This window comes from Mustela lutreola, chromosome X, assembly GCF_030435805.1.
Source record: "Mustela lutreola isolate mMusLut2 chromosome X, mMusLut2.pri, whole genome shotgun sequence".
In the NCBI taxonomy this organism is placed as follows: Eukaryota; Metazoa; Chordata; class Mammalia; order Carnivora; family Mustelidae; genus Mustela; species Mustela lutreola.
In genome coordinates, this window is record NC_081308.1 from 1,294,947 (window position 1) to 1,317,618 (window position 22,672).

A 22,672-nucleotide genomic window follows, 5' to 3' on the forward strand; every position below is an offset into this window, starting at 1 on the left:
AGCCAGACTAATAAGCTAATTATGGGAGAAAATTGTGTCAAGGGAGAAATTGCATTGAGCTGTAAAGGCATACAAAAGCTTTGTGCAAGATAGAAAAAAATAAAAAGAATGGGACTTACTTTGATATGGGGATTCACTGACTCTCCGAGATTATATAAAAATGGATTCCATGACTCTCCAAGATTGTCTAGAAATTAATTTGGAGATGCAATACTGCTTCCATAGTTCTAAGAAACACGGGTTATGTATGTTAGAAGGAGTCATGCTTAAGCACGCAAGTAGGATGTTTTTAAAAGCGAGGGCTGTTTATTAATATTTTCATGTGTATTTGTTTGATAATGGCCATGTGAAATTTTGCAAATAAAAACACGTCTCTATAGAAGCCAGGACTAAGAGTCTTGTTGACCTCAGGGGGCTGTAGATCAGGTAAGGTTCACGGTCTACGGAAAGAGCCATTCATGTGATTCCAATGAGCACTGAATTTACTTTCTACCTTCAAGGAGCATTGAGTTCACACGCTTTCCATTGTGAATTACCGGATCATGCTCCATTACTGACTTCGGTGTTTTCCAAACGCTGTTGAGCAATTCCTTCTAACACGAGTCACCCAGGGAGCTAATTGCAGTGTGAGCGGCGAGTAACAAAGGTGACTCCTTCTACGGACCAACGGTTCTACAGACCAAAATATGTAACAAACACAAGTCTACAAGAGGTGAACTCTTCATTTCAGCAAAAAGTCTCCTTTTTTAAAAATGTATTTGCTAAAATGCAATGAAATTTTCCCCGAGAAAGGGATACTATGGTACCACTCTTGGCTTCCCCCAAGGTACTTGACTACAGCATACTTTCTTGCCTTGGGTCATGTTATTAACGTCTCAATCCGATTGGATCCCAGAGACTAAAATCATTAAAATCCTTAGCTTGTTACCTGGTAGACTAATAATACTCCTCATACTGTTGAGTACATACTAATTGGGAAAGAGTAGAATGCGTTTCCTAAGGCAGCTACCAGTGCAATGCACCGACATCATGTGCCCTAGAGTCGAAGATAGACATACATACATATCTGTGCATCCTAAATATATATATGAATTTTTCATGAGCTAAAATCTCCTGTTATCAGAGTATTTTTCCTGAAGTATTTGTTTTCTTTCATTCTTCCAAGAAAAGTCTCTTACATCTACAGCAAAGACTTTATGACTTTCCCGAAGACCTGTGTGTGCCCAGAATACTTAAGAACATGCTGTGAGGTTTGTACTCAGTGTTTATACGCATGGGGCTGAAATCCAGCAGAGTTCCAGGAAAAGTCTGGACACACAGCCTGGAGCCTTTTGATGAAAATGTGTGCTATGGGAAGTCCCTACGAGAAAGAGCATGACTCTTCCTTAAGACACTTTTGATCGTTGAATTTAAAGGACAATGAAAACATGAGATCAAGAAGGTTCTTTTGAATTCATGTGCAGGTCCTAGAAATTATGCATGCGATACACCTGTTCCTATAGTTTCCCCTCTGAGCCATACTATTTCTGGAAGATATGCAGGTGACCCGTAGCACCTGGAAAACCCGTAGCACCTCCGTCATTGGGAGAAATTAAATTTAGGAATGCGAGACATGTTCTGAAAATCACAGGCTTCAGCCAAGGAAAACGTCCAATAATTAATTTTCAAATCATTTTGCTTGTCAGGGCATATCTCCAATTTCAATTAATAGGGGACTGGAGCAATTTCACCTCTCGGTGAAATTGTCTAAGAAGTTTCGGGAAAACGATGAGCATTTTCCAGAAATTGGACAAATTCACCAGAGTCTGCGAATGAGTTTGGAGTCTACCATTGAGGTTCCCTTGACCTGCCCCTGACCAAGGAACCCTGGAGGAACGTTAGGGACATTGTCTACTGCTTTTTGAAGGATAAAAACCATGCTGATCAGTTCTTGGACCTCATAGCTCCAAGTGAGACCCCTGCACCAGCAGATCCAGCGTTGTCTGGGAGCTGGTTAGAAACACAGCATCTTGGTCCTGCCCAGACCTGTTCAAGCAGACTCTGTGGTTAACAATTCCTCTGGGGGGCGGGGGGGGGGCGGGATTTGCATGCACGTTATGACCCGGAAAGGGGCCCCTAGAATGATATTTGTTCTTCTATGTTAAAGTTTAATTATGGCTGCTGAAACAAATGATCACTAACTTTATGGCTTAAGTCAAAACTTGCAAATCAGGACATGGATGTCTTTGGGGACATTATTCTGTCTACCACACAGGAGTTAAAACATGGACGTCTTGGGGGGACATTTTTCTATCTCCCATGTGGGGAACAGGACATGGACGTCTTTGGAGGCTATCGGTCTTCCTACCACATAAGGGGAGAACATTCAGTTACCAACAAGGGGACAAAGGATCTCTTGCCCCTCAAAATTTAGAATAGGTATTCCAGAAAATCAGAAGTGTGTTCTGGACTCATCATGGTTGAGAATTGCCCTGGCCCAGGGTGCCTGGATGGCTCAGTTGGTTAAGCGTCCTACTCTTGGTTTTGGCTCATGTCATGATGTCAATGTTGTGACACTGAGCCCAGCGCTGGGATCCATGCTCAGCCCAGAGTCTGCTCAAGATTCTCTCTCTTGCTCTGCCCCTTCCCCTGCTGTCTTTCTCAGATAAATACGTAAATGAGATCTTGAAAAAAACAATTCCAGTAGCTTGACCAACTCATTGGTCTTGTAAGCCTTACGGACTCTGAGCCACAATGCTTGCCAGGGGGACATGGGGACACTTCCTTGCCTAGAAAACAAGATTAATGGGGTAGTCAGATGAAGAGCCCTATGTGGGCAGCTGTGAAGTGTCAGGCAAACGCAGCATGTCTTGACCTCACAAAATAATAAACACAAACTAGCCAACGCAATAGGAAACCAGTTTGGGATGGAGCATCTTCCCCAAAGCTGTGTGGTGCTGAGCTATGTTACAACCTGGATCTTTGGAAGACTGTCCTATATTCTTTGCCTAAAACTTAACGCTTTCTAGTAGAATCATTGGTCAACCGCTGAACATTGCTTCTTTGCATCTGCAAGCTTCAGCAGGAACGGTCAGCTCTTTTTGAGTTCACCGGAAACTCAGGGACAGAGAAGGATGATGCATTCTCGACCGGTTCCCTGGAGCAAAGCCTTTACACAATACGGGTCATTATTTGTGAGAACAGGCTGCAGAAAGCATGTGGGTCTCCTTAATTAACCCAAGAGATGGGGTTGGAAGGTGGGAAAGCCACTTGCCTGACCCACAGTATGAAACGCACATGGCCAGGCAATGCATCACAGAGAAGACAAAGTGATCGTCCCAGACAGATCACTCCAACGCATGACCATTCCCAGAAGTCACCAACGGTTACTCCTGTGCAATCTTACTGCCTTCTTCTCTGTGTCTGTGTGTAGTGCGTCCCTGACCTAGATCAAACCAGGGGAAAATAGTGACAAAATGGGGCTTAGTAAATCCTGGAAGGAAAGGGAACTTTAAGGAAAAACAAATCAGTGCTAAGTGATGTCTTACATATACAGCGCACAAAGATAAAAAGGGAATTTTAAAAATTCCATTAAATTTTAAAAAACGAGTCTCGCGGAGCCGATTGTTTTTAGAGCCCGTTGTGGAAAGAAGCAGAGTCTGTGTGAGATGTTCCCTGCGGAGTTCTGCGGACGCTATCCAGAGCTGGATTCTGCACAGAGCAAAGGGCATTTGCCCAGAGGCCCAGAGGGCTCTAGACGTGGCTTTAAACAGCAAAAGTCTGGAGGTGGTTGCTTGCCAACGTGAGTCGGTGATGCTGGAATTCTCCATTGTCTAGACGCTAATAAGGCCACCTTTCACCGTGTTTCTTGCATCTGTCCACCTCAGAGGTGTGGAATAATTGATTTAATCCAGGATAATTGGTTGTTTGAACGGATGTAGCAAACCATGGTGGAGATTTTAAAAACAAAGATGTAAAAAAGTAAAAATAAGAGCAAAGATATGATCAAATAAAGATAAACAAGGAAAAGAAAAATGAAAGGCATGACGTCTTCCAGGCATTAGGAAATGAGCGACATTTCAAATATAAAGGATCCCAGACTCGTTCAGACGTTTGTCTACAGGGGAGCATAAAGAGGATTCTTCTGCTTTCCGGACTTCTAGAATAGAATGCGCTCAGTTGTTGGGGGCTGGGCCGAGAATGTTCCCCACTGTCTTGTCAGTGAGCAACATTCAGCATTGCAACCTGCCGTTTCCAATTTCCCGAACCATCAGGAGAATATAATCCCTCTCTTTAGTGTTATTTATGAACCATCATTTTTGAACCAATTATACGTGGCCAGAATTTAATCTCTTGTGTATAAAGTCATGGAAGCTCTTTGGAATCTGTCTCTGGAACACATAGTTAAGCAAGAGAGCTGTAAAGGGATGAATACATATTGTGCAAAATATGTTTTTTTCATTTCTTTGCATCCAGAGCTTGGCTCTCTCTCCGGGGGAATATGATTCTCCTCCATGAAACGGGAAACAAGGGTCTCTGCCAACCAAGTTGTTCTCTCCCTTTTGGGTTTACTCCTTGGTGAAAAGAAGAATACACCCATAAATTGTCTGCAGAATGATTCAGACTAAGCCAATTCATTCACTCGTAGGTGCATTTATTGTTTAATGAGTACTGATTCCCCAAGGTATGACAGGTGTTGAGGTAGGTCTCAATATACATGGGTATTAATGTTTGATTTCAGGAAGTAAAGGATGGTTGGATGGATGGTTGGATGGATGGATGGATTGATGGATGATGGATGGATGGATGGTTGGATGGATGGATGGATGGATTGATGGATGATGGATGAATGGATGGATGGATGGATGGTTGGATGGATGGATGGATGGTTGGATGGATGGTTGGATGGATGGTTGGATGGATGGATGGATGGATTGGTGCATGGACACATTGGTGGTGGGTGCATGGATTGGTGGTTACACAGATGAATGAATGGATGACTGGATGTTTGGATAGATAGTTGGGTAAGTAGATGAGTGGGTAGATGGATAGATAAAAGATTCTCAACTTCCTGGCTTGCTTCCCATCTCTTTCCATCCCTCAGGGTATTTGCTGGTCCCATCCAGAGGTTAGGAGTAGGTATGCTGTTGCAAGAGCCCCAAGTACTGGCTGCATTATCTTAGGCACACAATTCATCCACTGTGCTCCTCCATAGTGCCTATCGCATACGATTGTCCTGGAGATCTTGTGAGCAAGTCTGAGCCTAGACAGCCTCGTGAGAGCTCAGGACACGATACCATGATGGACTGTGATCATTAAATGTGTCCCCTCAAAGGTACCAGAGGACACAACTCTTGAGCGGCTCAAAAGCAGAGACCGTCGTCTTCCAACTGAAAACTCTATACATTCGCATATAGTTTTAAACGAAATGATTCCAGATTCGTACTGACATCTCATCCACAATGAGACACTGGATCCCACAGGTCCCTGGAAACATAAGACACGCGCACACACACATACACACACACAGAAAGTGCACATATCCGTCAAAATGGGAAGATGAATGCCCATGTGCCAAACACAAGAGCTATGAGCGGTCCCCACTCATGCTGGTGAACAAAACCAACTAAAAAGCAAGAGAGAATGTCACGAGGGTTAAAACATGGGTCCGGCAGCGGGACACACCTGAGTTTGAATCACGCCTGCTTCTAGCTTGTGCTTCCCCAGGCCAACCACCTTCCATTCATAAAAGATCAAGAGCTTCCCTTCCTCCCTCCCTCGCAGGGATGAGAAGGAGGCCATGAGTTCTCGTCTGTCCCGGCAGCCCCGTTCTACCGTGTTGATGATATATTTTTTTAGGTATTTTTGTCTTACAACAGAGTCTGTGCTACATGGAAATGCTTGTTCTAGATTAATGTCTTGCTTGACTCTCTTCGAATCGATTCTGGAAACTGGATCCTTCCTCCTCCTCATTTGTAAAGTTAAGCGAGGAACGTGTTGGTGTGTTTTCTCTTAGCTTCTCCCGGAACACTAAGCTTTTAAATGGACTAATGCTCTTGATCCTAAACGTTTTTCTCCCAACTACCAATACAGGCACTAGACACTTACCCAAAATCACCTTCATGCTTTGTTTTAACCTTCATCATTTCTACAATTTTTGGCAAGTGCACGGAGTCTCCGGTAGCCAAGCATTTCCGTGTTAATCTCAGAGTTAACGGCCTTCCCACCCTATCACCGCTTGCCATAGCAAAGACAACTTCAACCTCTGATCGAGTCTTTTCCATTTAGAAAGAGATTTCAGATTTTTAGACAAGGTCTGAGATCCTTTCTTTCTTTCTTTCTCTCTCTCTTTTTTAACGTAAGGTTTCAGAGAGGAGTGTAAGTGCTTATCTTGTTAGCTAGCATGCCTGGGTAAACTTACAGCCCGTGACTTAATGAGACAATCCTGTCCTCCTGATTCAACAAGGTCAAACAACTATTTTTCCTAACTGGGATCCTTGGTGAACTGGAAACGTGCGGAACAACGGTCAAGAATTTACACCGGGCTGTAGTCATTAAAGACATTCTGTGTGTATTCACACACTATCTCAATGGCCCCTTGCAGGAAGAATCATATTATTTTTATCATCGTATTTTTAAAAAATATATTTTCAATTGAAATTCAATTAACATATGGTGTATTGTTAGTTTCGGAGATACAGTTTAGTGATTCATCTGGTGCCTCTCACGCTTGATGCTCTTTTCGTCAAGGGCCCTCTTTAATGCCCGTCACCCAATTACCAACCATCCCCCCCCCACTCATCTGTCTTCGTGTTTTAAATTGGGCACCCCAAGGTAGTCCATTGATGAGCTGCCCAAAGTTGGGTGTAAGCCAGTGAACCCTGATTCTATACCGTGCTCTTAGCTAAGACTCCATGACCCATGGGATCGTCCCACCATCTCCCAACTTGTGGAAATTAGGGGAGCCTGATTTGCATAATGGTGATGACACGTAGGATACCACTCAGAATTCTCCACATTCAAGCTTCCCAGGGGTCTTAGTACAGAGCACCTCCAAAAACATGGCGAAGGGGCTGGCTATGTCAAGACTGCATCTCTCCTAAAGCTTGGGCGCTCTGTCCCTGACAACCCTGTATGTGGTCACCAAGGCAGCCACTTCTTGACGATGTCACCCGTTGCCTTCAATGAGCCGTCCTCCATGATTCTGAAGCCTTCTTCCAAAAGGAACATGGTGCCCCCTCCCAACAGCCCCTTCCAACCCTGGATCCTTTCGTTGGGAATGAGTGGAGACACAGAAGGTTTCCCTTACCCCAGCTTTCCACCATATTGTCCTTCTTTGGATTAATGGTAAAATAAATGCATTCTTAGGACAAGAATTATTGTTTTTTTTTTTTTTTCTTTCACCCAATTGAAATGGCACTTCCTTTTCAGGTCCATTCATTCGTCCTAGGGTACCATCCTGGATTGAGGTGAGAACCTACTTTGCATGTTATGGGGCAGGGGGTGTGTGCCCTAGAGGGGCAGCTCAGGAATCAGGCACATGCCCAGTGAAAACTGAGAGCAGTGGACCTGGGCAGTTCTGCAGGGCAGGGAACGCCAGGGTCTTCCTGAACCCTCCAGAGATATGGAGAAACCAGACCTCATTTAGGAAAATGACCTCAGACGAGCGCTGGTGTTAAAATCCTAACCAAGCGCTTGCCGTTGCTTTTTCGTCGTGGTTGTTTTCAGAGAAGCAACAGCCTTTCACACCTATCCAAAGCATCTGAGAGGTGTCTCATTCTGCAAAGCACACAGAGACCAGACGATGCCGACCTCATGTGATAAACACCTCCCTGTCCATGCCCCGGCTGCAGGGACAGCAAATTCTCGGCACCTCTTCAGCGCGACCGTGGTGCTGGTGAGCAAGGCCGCCAGGGCTCCGCGACCACACCGTGAGACCAAAGATCCCCACCGACGCCGTGCGGTTTCAAAAATATTTTATTTTCTGGAATAGCCATCATGTCTCAGCTTGGTGTTGGCTGCCTCTCTCCACGTGGGGAGGCAGAAGCTATGACGGGACAACACACAGAGGCATCATACAACACACCTGCAAGACAGAATGATGGTAGCGTTGGAGGAGGGTGTATAAAAAGCTCACCAGGGTGCATACGGACAGGACGGGGGGAGGGTGGGCATTGCCGGGTTGCACACCAGCGAGTACATTCATGGAGACGTACACGCCCCGCGAGGCAGGGCCCACCTGAATTGTCGATCGTGTTTCCCTCAGGTCTGAAACGAAGCAGAGGAAAAAGAGCTCAAAGTCCTTCGTGGTGATCCGGACTAAGGCAACCCAACGCTTGCCCCGGGTCGCCATTCACAAAGTGCCTGATGCGTTGCGGAGAGTCCAAATGTAACTAATGCTAGGTGTGTTTCTAGAATGGTCCAGAACTCTCTTATTCCGCGTGCAAAGTCTCCAGTCTGTGTCTTACGGCGTTCTTCATTCCTTCCAGAGCATGGTTTCTACTCCTGGCAACAGACTGACAAAAATATTTGTCAACAAGGAGGAATGGGGACTTCCTTGGGTCTCTTCCTTGGAGCATTTGCTCTGCGCACCGGAGGAGGCCAGAGAGCCCTGGACGCAGTCCGTGTCCCTTTCTTTTAACAGTATGGATTGCTTCTGAGATGACAAGGGTCAGGCCCCCGCTGCGCCTACCTTATTGGTGGTATAATCTGAAGCCGACTGTCCTCTGAAAGTCTCAAGCCGGGAATAAGAGGAGACACTTCCGATGGGCTGCCCTACGGGCGTGGGAGCCCCTGTGAGTTACGACTAGGCACAAGGGGAAGGCTGATGAGAACCTCACAACAGAGTGGGCCAGGCGGTGGGCAGGGATTGCTGGATGGGACCACAGGGGTAGATGGAGGTTACAGATGTCAGCATTGGCCCCGGAGGAGACACTGCCCGTGAGTCCTGACCGCCTGGTAATGGCTTGGCAAGACGAGTGACAGGGGGATGGCCTTCATCCTCGTTGGTGGTCACCGCACCCTTCACCCCCACAGTGCAGCTGGGACGGCATGCAGGCTGGCAGTCTCCAGAAAAGGGCCGAGAAGTGACCTCCAGGGATCCACCCCTCTACACTGGAGTCCTGGCCTGCCGGTGGCCCATGATGGAGATGTTCTCATAACCTCTTGGCTCGCACCTGGAGAACAGGTGAACAAAGGCTCCACCGCCACCAGAGCTCTCCGTCCCTTCAGGGGCCCTAAGTAGGGTCAAAAGAGAAAGAAAGAAAACAGAAGTGTCAGGGGAGAAGTAGTGAGTTCCCAAAACATGCTCAAATCAAAGAAACTGGGGCTCCCTGGAGAAGGAGCTAATTCCAAGAGTAGGGCTTGGAAGACGCAGACTTTGCCTGGAACCTCTTGTAGTGCTAGAAAGCAAGGAGATGCTCAAAACCCAAAATGTTTGCGGACTTCTCAAACGGAGAGGCAGAAGCCAGCCTGAAAGAGACCCCAGTGGCCAACATTGGACCATTTTGAGACTGAAAATGAAATGCCACTGGGTTGTAACCCAACATGTAAAATAAAGAGCCACAGGAGTCCGTCCTGATGTAAATCCGTGATTGCATATATTGATAAATGAGCGAGACCAATGTCCCACGCAAAAGGATTCCAAGTAATTTATAAAGAGACGCTACCCTCAAGAAGGTAAATTCTTACTCCTTAAGTGTAGACTGGACACAATGACTTCCTTCCAAAAGATATGGGAAGAGGGAGAGAAGTTGGATCAATACCACCTCAGCCAGGTGACCATGACCAATACCCCTCGGGTAAGTCATGTGGATAGTAGGCACCTTGGATAAAAAGTGCTGAAAATGGCATTTCATCCTTGTGTCCTTCCTCTCAAAAAACCAAGCACCCAGTATGTTTATGGCAAAAACAGCATGCCAGTCCCCCAAGAAGACATCCTACAAAATGCCTGACCAGTCCTCCTCAAACCTATGTAGGTCATCCAGAACAAGGAATCTGAGAACTTCCTTGAGAAACTGCCTGAAAAATGTCACAACCAAGAGGAACCTAAGGAGACATGAGAAGTAAAGAAATATAGTGTCCCGGGACAGATAAAGGGCGTTAGGAAGAAGTAGTGATATCCAGATAAAGTTTGGAATTTACTTTAACAAAAATGGCAGGAGGAGGCTTGACATGGGTCTTTAGATAAAAATTTCCATTCATGGATCATTTCTCTTCTGCATAAGGCTGAACCAAGTGGAACCAGGATCCAGCCATCTGGATGTCTGAAGCTTTGGGAGACATTCCGTGCAGCATAACAGGGCCCTCCGGGTCCCTACTCCTGTCAGGTCACCCAAAAAGCCAAGTATCCATGAAACAAGCAGATCCCTCGGTCATGTGTAAACCCATTCAGGTTGTATGGGCATGCCCCCTAACCCGGAACAGTTTTGGTCAATAATACCACATGACGAAAGCAACCAGATGGTCGATAATGTTCTCTGAGGACACTTGGCCAGGTGGACAGCTGCCTCCACTTTCACCCCTGCCGACCACCAGCCCCTCCACTTTTGGCAGAAAGTGGCACTAATTCTGATCATGGGGGACCAAGCAAGACCCAGTGCCTGGGTGTCTCCTCCCTGTTCCAGGTGGCGTTACCTTGGGCATGATGATGAGATCTCAGTCGCTTCTGGTCCCGATCTGTGGAGAACCAACTATAGACTGCAGACCTTCCTTCTCTGGGGCATGGAGTGTGTGTGTGTGTGTGTGTGTGTACTCTTTCCTTGCCCTTCAGAGCTCACTCAAGGGTGATGTCCCCAGAGAAACCTCTCTGCCACTTCCCACCCCAGTCCTACTTGGGTTCCAAGGCCATGTTTCTGAAGCACAGAGACTGAGCCGGCTGCCAACCAGGTGTTCCGTGGCATCCTGCCCAGACTTCTGTTCCACCATGGATCAAAATGTACCACTGTTATCAAATAACCTTGCCATCTCCCCAACCGGGAATTGACACTCAGACAGTAGAAGCCACATCTGGCAAATAACTCCTGGAATATGGAAGGAGCTCAGGAAAGGTTTAAGGGACTACTATAGGGTGAATTGTGTCCCCCCTCAAAAATGCCCATGTTGAAGCCCTAAGCCCTAGGATTTCAGAATGGAACCATACGGGGATACGTGGTCTTTGAAGAGGGGGTTAAGGTAAAATGAGGTCACCAGGCATAGATCGTAATCCAATAAGACTGGGGTCCTTAGAAGAAGAGGACTTGAGGACACAGACACAGACAGAGGGATGATCGTGTGAGGACACAGGGAGAAGACAGCATCTACACACCAAAAACAGAAGCTTCAGCAGAAACCAGCCTTGGCCCCACCTGGATCACAGACTTCCAGCCACAATAAACAATAAATGCTTAAGCTACCTGGTCTACGGTACTTTAATGATGACATCTCTAGCAGACTCACACATGATTGACCTGAATAGCATATAAAGCAAAATTCGAGCTCTACTATCCGGTATGGTAGCCACTAGCCAGGAGATTACCAGCATTTAAATCAACACAATGATAAAACCGAAGCCCTCAGTGAATGTAGGTACCTCCACGTGCTTGGTAGCCCCATGTGGCTGGTGGCTCCCATATCAGACAGAGGAGGTCTAGAGATTTCTCCCTCATCATCCATCCTATTCTTGACTGGGTTCCTCTTCTCTGACCCTAAAGGAAGCACTGCTTATCTCCTCTGCCTTTGTGAATCTGCAGTCTTCTCCCAGCTGTCCCCAGATGGAGGACCTCGGATGGTTGTCTTGTCCCTGGTGGGGCTATGTAACCAAGTGGGTCCACATTGTGGTCCATGTGAGTAAGGAAGACCACATCCATGAAGTCCTATCCATGTGTAGGCCACCACCTAGAACTCACACATCTCCTGTGAGCATGTAAACCTTTGCCCCCCAGACTCTGGGAGAGTGGGACCAAGACAAAGGTGTTTCTTATAACAGTAGCCACTGATCACCACTAGATCTGTGGGTAGCTGTCCTGGATCACCACTTTGCTACCAGAAATGTTTTTCTAGCTACTGTTTTGCTTTTGCTCATTTTTCCCCACTTTGAAGGACCATTTAGTTTCCTGGACGCTTTCCTGGTCAAGGGTTGACTCTTCCAACACATCACGATTTGGAACCTGCAACTTTGCCAGAAATAGCGTTGTTATAGGATTAATTCAATGGAAGTCTTCAGAATGTGGTGTTACATAATTCTGCCCTCCCCCCAAAGACAGGAGGTCCTAATTCCTGGAACCTGTCAGTGTGGCCTTACGTGGCAAGGGCGGTATACTACAGATGGAGCAAAGGATGCGAGATGGGCACGGGATCCTGGGGTGTCCAGGTGGTCCCAATGTCCCAGCCGGGGTCCTTCTCGGAGGGAGGCAAGAGCATCAGAGGAAGGAGAGATGGTGTGGTCACCATCCAAAGGCTGGAAGAGGCAAGGAAGGATCTTCTCTTAGAACCTCCACAAAGAATGAGTGCTGCCAGCACCTTGAATTTACTCCCAGAAGACTGTCTTTGGGATGCTGGCCTGCAAAAGCACAAGAGAATAAAGTTTTAGGGTGCTACATTTGTGATGACAGGTCATGAGAACCACGGGAGGCAAACGCAGATGTCATCGTATCCGAGGCAGGCCCAGAGTCTGGGGTTGCCTGTACCATCTGGCAGGGCAGCATGACATCATGATGGTCCACAGAATGACCAGATCTGCGTCATGACTCTTTTTTAAAAAATGTTTTAATCATTCAGCTCTGTTCTGACCTCTTTGTCTCAAATCCACCATCCCAGAATTGGAGCAGCCTCTCAGATTGGGGCAAGATCCGTTTCCTGAGAACATCTGGGTTGTATATGGGCAGGGGGCTCCCCCATGCCCTGTCCACCTGTGACTGTGCTCATTCCAATCTGTAAGCCCCAGACCAGCCGCAATAACACGACTTGATTTCCCACGGCCCCAGTGCCTGGAGCAGGTGGCCACAGCTCCTCATTTCCAGGTCTACCATTTCCTCCAAACGGGGTGTTTTCATCGATTTCCTTTCTCCGTGAAACATCTCAAGGCATTTTCGCATAGGGACCCATAGTTCTCGGGTAACTGTCAGATAACACTCAATAGGAATGTTTAATGTGTGGGACACCTCGGTGGATGAGTCAGTGAAGTGTCTGTCTTCGGTTCAGGTCATGATCTCAGAGTCCTGGGATCAGGTCCCGCATGGGGCTCCCTGCTCAGCAGAGAGTCTGCTTCTCCCTCCGCCTTCTGCCTCTCCGCTGCTTGTGTTTGTGTTGCCTTGCTCGGTCAAATAAATAAATAATCTTTTAAAAAATGTTTAATGTGATACCCATCCCTTTGACTTACATGCGAATTTTATTATGTCTTTGTCCAAACGTGAGAGCACTAGGGTACACACACACACACACACACACACACACACACACACACACACAATCCCCCTTGGGTGACAATGATCAGCATTCCTGCAGAGAACGCAACGTTAGTTAAAGACCGGCATCGCACGTCTTACTCCTTGAGCCCGCTAAAACCGCCAGCCAAAAATATACCCCGGGAAATGTCCAGTGGGATCAAGAGAGAAGCCATCATTCCGGAATCCAACGAGTGACAAAACGGGGCACCCCAGATGATTTCTAGGTTAGGATCTGGACCTCCCTCGTTTTTGCTTTGTTCGCAGACAGAGACGCGGTTGGCTGAAGTTCCCTCCACTGGGGATGTCGCCAGGAGTGGGGAAATGTAGGCCCCAAAACAGGTCACTCGGCTCGGAGAGAAAGCAGCTTCTCTTTATAGCACACTGGACTAAATAAAACTGCGAGTCCGGGAGATGCGGCCTAGGGGACTGCTTTTTTTTTTTTATTCCAGGAGAAGAATAATTATTTCCTAAATATAATTCCTTTGGTATAAGACAGCCCCTCCTCATGGCTCAGCACCCTAGAAACACAAGGAAATGGCAAAGAAGAGGAGAGAAAAAAAATAAAAAACAGACGCAGGGGTAAAACCTCTAGCTGCTCATTTCTGTTGTTCACAATGAGAGTTTAGCTTCTCTGGATGCTAAGAATCCACGGATCTGGCCAACCTGCCTAAAAAAAAAAAAAAGCAGAAAATGGAAAGAAAATAAATAAACACAAAAGTGTCTAAGTTCGGTCCATTTTGCAGTAAGGTGTTGCTCATGTTTCTTGAAATCACAGCGTTATGCAAATCCACAATACGTACCACAGAGTTTATAGGAAGCCGGCATTAGGGTCCCAACAGCTAAGGAATTTGTCTCCGAAGTATGGGAAAAAAGAAATATTAACCTCAGTGCACAAGAAACGTGGGAGCACGACCATGAACAGGGCTGTGTACCTGGACACATTTGTTTACGGGGTTGGACATCCAAAGGCTTTCAGCTTGTCACCATGAAGGGGAGGGACAGGTGGTCCAGAATGGACAAAATTTATGATAACAGGCGGAGTTGTGCACACGTGCGTTTGGCTCAGTCCCGCTGGGTGTTGCAGTCCAGGTTCTGCGCTATCTCTCGCTGACGACTCGCACGGGAGCAAACCCAAATGCCCGAGCATGTTCTCCGCCTCTTTCCTGACTGCTCAGAGGCAACGGTGAATGCTACTTTGTTACCATTTGTTCCCCACAACAATCGTCCAGTTCCACAGCCCATTGGAAACATTTGCTTCGGAAAGGATTCATTGTTGCGTCTCTACCTGTCTGTCTCCACCACCATATTCAGGCCGCCCTCTTGTTTTTTCTTGTTGTTGTCATCGTCTTGGAATTTTTTTGCCGACAGAGGATGATGTCGGACTTTCCCATTGCGGTCAGCCCGGCAAGAGGCGCTTTCGTGGGTGTCAGAACGGTAAACGACGACATATTGGGGGATGAAGTCATTTAGTTGTCATGGGGATTCCACTTGGACACCCCAAACGTGGTGGTCATGCCGGAGGAGAGAGTGACATGCCCATGTGCTGGGTACAGACCATCATGCGTCGGGAGAGGTCAACGAAGGGCTTCCTCTCGATGGTGTCCGTCCATTTCTTCTGATGGCGCACCGCGATCGTCTCCTGGCACCCATCTGTGTGTGCGTGCACACAGTAGGTCCCACAGAGGAGTAGGCGGATGGAAAGCAAGGTTTAGTCTGCTCAGATGGTGAGTGGCACCCAGTGGTGTGCAGAGAGCCACTGCAAACCCCTGGACTCCCTAGGGCATAGCTCCTTCCCGTGGCAGGGAGGCTGAGATTTCACCAATCACAGGGAAAAAAAAAACAAAAAACAAAAACCTGGCAGCACACCCCAAATGATGGGAAACACTCTTCAGCACACTGGAGGTGCTCAACGCATGCCCGGTCCTTGTTCCCAGGCGCTACACGTCGTACTTGGAGGGAACGTGTGAATGGACAAGTCACAAAACAAGTGTACTTGACCTTTCCCTCTGGGCCGCCCACGGATTCAAAGGACCTTTAATACCTCACGGTATTTTTGGAACGCTTTTGGAATGGACTCCACGCCCGGCCTAGCCCTTCCCTTACGCTCACACGGTTTGGAGCTTAAAAGGCGCGTTTATCAAATCGGCTTCCAAACTCCTTCCCCTCCTGGGCTCGGCTCCGGAGGGCGCTTCGGGGTTTTCCAAAGCGGCCGGCCTCCTCCTGGAAGGCCCGGCGCGCGCCCACATGTGGAGACTCACAGCAAAGCTGCCGGAGATCCAGGCGTGGGTGCGTCCCCACCAGGAACAAACAGCCCCCTCTGGAAGAAGCTGGGAGCTCCTGGTGAAGGCATGGGCTCAGAAGGTCCCACAGCCGCCCCATGACCTGTTCTAGAGGGTCGCCAGCCCAAACGTGGGGTGGGGGGCTTATGGGAGCAGCATCTTTTTGGAACGGGAATGACTCATGAGGCACAGGAGGTGTGTAGCTCATTGCACAGGACTGTTCCTCTCTGGGATGGTTGCTGGATTCTCGTCCCCGCCCGGGAGGTGCTGGCTGGCTCTGGGGACACAGGGATGGGGAACACGGGCAGCTGCGTGTCCCTGCACCCCACCTGCTTCCCGTGCCCTGCAGCCCCCTCCCAGGCTCAGACCCCCCATGCACATTCTGTTCCACCTTCTCAAGAGCTTGACACAGAGGAGCAACTTGGAGCTGCGGCGCGGGCTGGCTCTCCTCCCCTGGCAAGCATCTCTGAGCTCTCCGCGACCTTTCCGCCTGCCCGCATTTCTAAGAGGCATCTGCAATGCAGCCCGGCTCGAATGTGAGCATCCGTGGCACGGGAAGACATGGGAAGATCTTGCCACGGTGAGAGGTCTCCTGAAACCCCTTCACGGGGGGGGGGGGGGGGGGGTTGCATCTCCTGTTTAATCCCAACATAGGTCTGGAAGCAAAGATCAGATGGCCCACCTATGCTCTGAGCCCCAACATCCCTTAGCCTGAATCTTAAAACGTTCCCTTCTGCCCAACAAGCTCATCTACTAGGGACGTGAGGACGGGTGGTCTCTTCCCCAATGATCACTTTGAGAAACTTCACTCTCATCTGAAGGACGACCGACCCCTTCGCGAATGTCGCCCACATCCCGCTGGTCCTGGGTTCTTGATCGTCTGTTTTCTCTCATCTCACTTTGTAAGCAGATCAAAAACACTTATTTATACTAATTATTCTCCCATGGACGCTGATGGTCGTAGGTCGCCCACCTGGGCCCCGTTGGAGACCCTCCAGTTTGGGAAGGACCCCAGAGACCCACAACCCTCCCGTTCAGGGAAAGAGACCCTAAACTCTACGGGATCTGAAGCCTGATCCCTCAGGGCTCGTACACACATTCTCAGCTTCACATACATACACTGTATTTCCACACTGTTCTAGAACAAGTGTCTTTTCTTTGTTTTTTTTTTTTTTTTGTTTGTTTGTTTTTTTCCTTGCACAAGGAGCATGACCTGCAGCTTCCAAAACACGGGCACAGTCTTAAATTCATCCCTCTCACCCGGCTCTCCATAGGGACAAAGAAACAGCGCCCGAGTTGTCCATTATTTTCCCAATAAAACCTGTGTGTGCGTTACCGAGACATACATACTAAGTGGTTATTTCGTAATCCATAAAAAAAAAAAAAAATTAAAAGAGAAACACGATCGCCAAACCCAAGTGAGCAGCTGAACCTAGACATGGAATGGGAAAGTTTTTGGGGGAAAAGTAATGGATGTGAGATTTCATTTACACACACACACACCGACGCGCGTGCCTGCAGGTCAACAGCCCAGAGACGATCGCAGGTTGATTTTCTTGCCCTCTTGGGTAAAGGACACCACCTTTCTCCTGGGGTCTCCCGTTTATGAACCTCACATCCTGGACTCAGTCCCTCACCCTGAACTACGAGATAGAATTGTTATTTATAGGGGATCGTGCTTTGGGGTGCGGTCCACGCGGTGCCTCAGGTCGTCCTTAGAAAAGGAGGGAAGTGAGACGTTGTACAGGTACTTCTGTCTTGGGACACGGTTTCCTGCTCTTCCCCAATTATCCCTGTACTTGGATTTGGGTTCATGACATATGGGACCTGAGACTGATGTTTAAGGATTTTGAGTGCTTTGATATGCATGAACTTTCCCTGTTTTGTTTTGCCTTTTTTTTTTTCTTTTTAGGTGTGAGATCCCCCAAATGGTCAGCATGATTTAGTGTCCCAAGGTCCCCTGATGGACGTGACAAGGAACGGGGCGTGCGTTTCCCAGAAGCAGAGGGAGGTCTCACGTGAGCATGAAAGGCGCCCCATCTCCAGCCTGAAGCTCCCAGGGAGAATCTGGCACTGACCACGGACGACCCTGCCCGTCCCAGCCGAGTGATCTTGGGCAGGAAACCACCCCCACCGGCCTTGGTTGCTGTACCTAATGTGGGGACTGTGTGCAGTGCTCTGGCCTCTGCCCGGGGACAGGGACATAGATCCACAGGGACACCAGCTGGGAAGGGCTTCTGCGGATTCCCAAGGGGCTCTGCGAACGTGGGTCACTCGGATGCACTTTGTCTACAGGAATGCGGTCCTAGGATGGGCGACCTGGGGTCCGTCTGGCCTGGGGGTTCCCGTTCCCCTAGCAAGTTCATCCATCATCTTGGCAATCTGGCACCCTATGTGGTGGCGTCATGCCACCATGAACCTTTGGGCACAGGTGGTCCTGACCAGGCGGCAGGAACCTCTCCCTTCATCGTGCATGGCTTCCGTGGGTCCATGGTGAGTCCCTACTCGATGGGGAGGCATTCTCTGCGAAAGTGAATAAAAATCTTTGACGGGGAGGTGAGGCGAGTGCGGACGATGGACAGATCAAAGGAATCAGGAGCTGGAAAGAAACCATCAACTACCGTGGTCAGGTCGTAGGTCTCGGTTAATTAGCCGTAGGGACCGACCACCCGGCCACATGGAAAAATCCTGGCTGGTGTCCGTTACGTAATTTCCGACTGTTTTAATTGTCCCCGTGTGTTCTCGTCCCTCCCGGTAGTGACCAAGCCTCCCCACCCCCCCAACAACGTCCATCACAATTTCCTCCGGGGGGGAGGCTCTCCCCAGAGCTAGGCATCCGATGCCGGTCCCTGCCTCCCGCTTCCCCCGACTGACTGACGAGCCCACAGGGTATGTGTTGGGTATAATTTTGGATCCTGATTCACGTGCTGTGCGTGGGATGCAGACGTGTAGAGCTCCGCTGGCCTTTCCTGCTCTGCAGGAGCCTTGCCAGGGCCCCTCGTTCTGGGACGTGGTCGCCACGCTTCTACGCTTGGTGGGCTAGCTGGGTTCACCTTGAACCGGGGGGCCAACGCGTGCCGCCGCCTTGAAAGATCCGTCACAAATACTCCGTCCGCTGTGGTACCGCGGGCTCCCTGGGGACGGAGTTGGTTTTCGGGTGTTGGAGCCGGGGGTGTGTACGTGTGCATGCGGAGGGGGGCCTTGGGGAGATGTGGGGTTCCGGGCAAGGCCTCCTAGAGACACACTGTGTCCATCACCAGGGCCAGCTCCAGAGGATCCCTTAGGAACGCTTTTCCGCGGGGGACACGGTTGGGGGGATGCCTTTGCAGACCTCTCTGCATTCTCTCAAATCCTGTTTTTGATCCTGCAAACGGGGCCGCCCAGCCTCTCCCCCTCCGCCCCTGCCTCCTCCTCACACACTGGATCCTGGAAACATGCCTTCCCCTGTTGCAAGATCCCCCGCTGTCTCCACACCGGCGCTAACTCCGGGAGAAAAAACACACTGCTGCCAGCCCTTCTCCTGTTCTCCGCAGCCGCCCCAAAGGCACCACATCAGACAGTCTCGTCCCCTCGCGTCTCCCTTGGGCTCCCAAAGAATGTTCCGGGGACAGCAGTCTCTCTGCGTCCCCCCCACCCCACCCCTTAACCCTCCACTGGCTGGAACTGCTGGATAGGAAATGCCTTAAGGGGAGTGTGCAGCGTAGCACAAAGCACGACTTGGCCAGCCCCCGGCCCCGGGGTGGGCTGGTAGGGGACAGCTCCCGCAGGAGCGCGGGGGACCCACGCCACCGCCCGCCTGCCCTCTTTACCCAGGAAGACATCCCAGGATCCGCAGACGCATAAATTGGCAGCCTGTTAAAGCGGGGTGTTTTTCCTCACAGGTTGCATTTCGAGATCTGCCTTCAAACGGAGGCATTTTTTTTTCTTTCTCGCTAACGAGCTATTTATTTAAGTCACAAACTTGCTCCCGCGCGCTTGGTGGAGGGCAAAGCCGCATTTTGGTCCCATCTGTCGCCCTCCTCCGGGGCAGGGGTGCGGGGACTGCGAGGCGAGCCCCCTTCCTGAGCTCTCGGCTCCCCTGGGTGGGGGGCTGCCCAGCGGCGTGAGCAGGGCGCACCAGCCTTCCGACCTGTTCGCAGTTCTGTTGGCCATGGCGCGTCGGAGGTGCCCCTCGGTGGCGGCGGCTCGCGGTTGCGGGGACCCCCTCCCTCGCCCCGCCTGGCCGGTCAGGGGCTGCGGGGCTGCCTGGGAGGGGGACCTGAGCGCTCGGGGCCCCGCGCCCTCGGTCGAGGCTCCGGGACAGGGCTGTGCGCGGCACGCCCCGTGCCCCCCGCGAGCCCGCTCCCACGCGGCGCAGGTGGCTTCATGAGACTGGCGCGCCCCGCGTCCTCGGACCGCAGGCGCCGGCGGGACCCGCCGGGAAGGGCCTCCCGGAGCCCCGCGGGGAGTCCGGGCGCAGCGCCCACCCGGAGACGGTCCCGCGCCCGCACCCCGCGCCCCGGCGAAGTTGCGGCTCCTCGCCCGCGTGCACTCACCCGCTCTCCGCGCTCTGTCCCTGAAGGTCACGGCCCGGCGGCGGCGGCGGCGGCGGCGGGCGCGCGGCGGGGCCCGGGGCGGGGGGCGCGCGGCCCCCATGCCCGGCGCAGCGGCCCTCGGGGCGGGGCGCCCTCAGCGCGGCGGGGCCGGGGCGCCGCGGGGCTCAGATGCCGTGGTCGCAGTCCACATCGCGGCAGATGTACCAGAGGATCACGTAGAGGATGAGCAGGATGGCGAAGATGAACAGAGCCACCAAGATCGCCTTGGTCACCGGCGAGATGAGCGACTGCATGGCCCCGGTGGGGCGCGCGGGCGGGCGGGGGGCGCGCGGGGGCGCGGGGCGCGGCGCTCACGACCCCCGAGCGCGCCCGGAGCCCCGCGCCGGCCCCGCGCCGCATCCGCAGTGCTCCGTGCTGGGGACGGGCGCCCGCGCTCGGCCGCGCTGCTGGCTCACCGGGCCCGGCGGCCGCGGGGCTGGGCGGGCGGCGCGAGGGGCGCGGGCGGCGGGCGGGCGGGGGCGGCGGCCATGGGCGAGGACGCGGACGCGGGCGGGGAGCGGGAGGCGGCGCGCCCGCCAAGTCCCCGCGAACTTGGGCGGCGGCGAGGCGGCGGCGGGCGCGCGGTGACAGGTGCAAACCCGGCCCCGCGGGGCGCAGCGCGCGGCCGAACGCGGGCGGCGGGGGGCGCGGGGGCGAGCGCGGAGGGGGGGTGTGTGTGTGCGCTGCGGCGCGGGGCTCCTGCGCGCGACCCCTGCGGCCCGCGCCGCCCCGAGCCCTGGCGCCGTGGTAGCTTTGGGGTGGCTCGCGCGTCCCTCTTCCCGCGCCAGCCCTCCAAGGGGGGCCCCTTCTTTCCTCTTTCCGGAGCCCCCTCCCCTCGTGCCGCCGCTGGCGCGCTGCGCTGTCATTAACGGAGGAATGGCGGGGTTGCGGGGGGGCGGTGGTGGAAAGGCGCACTCCTCCCTCCTCTGCCCTGGGGAGGGGGCTGCGCGGTGGCATCCAAGTGTCTTCTCGCTGACGCCCCTGGGCAGGAGAGGGTGTGAGGGGCGCAGGGCGCAGGAACAGAGGGAGCTGGGACCCAGACGCAGGGCCTGCCTAAGGCAAGGGGGCTCGGTGCTCTGTGATGGATCAATGAACAGCTTGAGGCAGTGGCAGTGGACCTCCAGCAACCGGGATCCAGGCTCCTGAGACCCACAGGAATCCCCCTTCCCCAGAACACACACCGGGGTCTCTCACCCTCCGGTCCTGGGCCATGGGGACGAAAGGAGGGATGTTGCCCCCACTCTTTCTCATACACACACACACACACACACACACAAACACACACACCCCACACGCCTGCCCTGCGGTCCTGCTGCATTTAGGGCGGATGCCTTGGTGGGCACTTTACTAGGACCCTGAGTACACAGAGGACTCGGAGGAAGACCCTAAAAAAAAAAGGCTTATTCAGAAGCTCTGGGCCAGAGAGCTGGTACCCACCCAGCAGCTTGGCAGCCGGAAGATTCTGCACGGTCCCGGATGCGGATGCCTTGAGCTAGGGGTGCAGGACACGGGCCCTGTGGAGGAATCCAGGCACGCATGCAGCAGACGAACCCCACTGCCATCGCTAGGACACATGGTCCAGGTCCAAGAAGCTGTGAGTCCTGTGTCCCCCACCTCCAGCCCCCAACCCCAGGGACCCAGCACTGCTCAGGCATGCTTGAAGAGAGTTATCATGGCCGTCTGCTGAGCAGAGGCCAGAGAGAGGCAGCAGACGGGCAGGTACGGACCCCACCTCTGCTTCCCCAGGAAGGCCGAAGGAGCCAGGGGTTGTAGAGTCTTTGTCTGCGCCCCAGACTGACTATAGGTCCAGGCATCATCCTTGATCTTCAGAGTCTCTCACAAAGATGACCCGACCAGACCCAGGTGGAAACAGCATCCCGGTCAGACCGCAGCTGAGGGGGGGTGCAGGAGAAGGTGCCCTGAATCTGGGGGGCTGCATCGGTCCGGCGTGGGGAGGGACACATCCGCAGCGGCCTCCACACTGGCTCTGGAGTCTGGCTTCCTCTCCTGCTGGTCCATGCGTGCACCGCAGCGACTGCTCTGTGCCCAGACGGCATAGGAAAGAGGGTACCCCCTTCCCGGTGGCGGCAAGGAGGGAGCCCTCCACCAGCAGCACACAGCAGCCAGGACGGCCGATGCCAGGGCTTCTCTTCGGCTCTGTGGTCTGCGGAAGGGGACACAGGCAGAAACGGGAGGTGAGGGACTGTCTTTGCAAATGCAATGAGCCGCCAGGACACTTCTAGTGGGGGTGGGGGTCCTGTTACCATGCATGTCCCCAGAGCTCCAGCTTCCTGCTCTGAGAACCACCTGCCTTGGCGGCCTCTAGCTGCTCGCTAGCCGAAAGAAAACGGATCATGGGGTGTCTGTGCTCCTTGCGTCTCTGTCTTGCACACACATCCTGCTCCTGTTCCTCAGG

At 51.9% G+C, this 22,672-nt stretch overlaps 1 long non-coding RNA gene across 1 annotated transcript; it reads right to left on the minus strand.

Annotated features, from left to right (window-relative positions):
- Positions 1 to 7,938: 7,938 nt before the first annotated feature.
- On the minus strand, positions 7,939 to 20,668 carry LOC131822010 (uncharacterized). The gene is made up of 2 exons (XR_009350052.1): positions 20,218 to 20,668; positions 7,939 to 9,215 (listed from the first exon to the last, which is right to left on the minus strand). It is a non-coding gene; the product is annotated as an uncharacterized LOC131822010 (long non-coding RNA).
- Between the last annotated feature and the right edge of the window lie 2,004 nt (positions 20,669 to 22,672).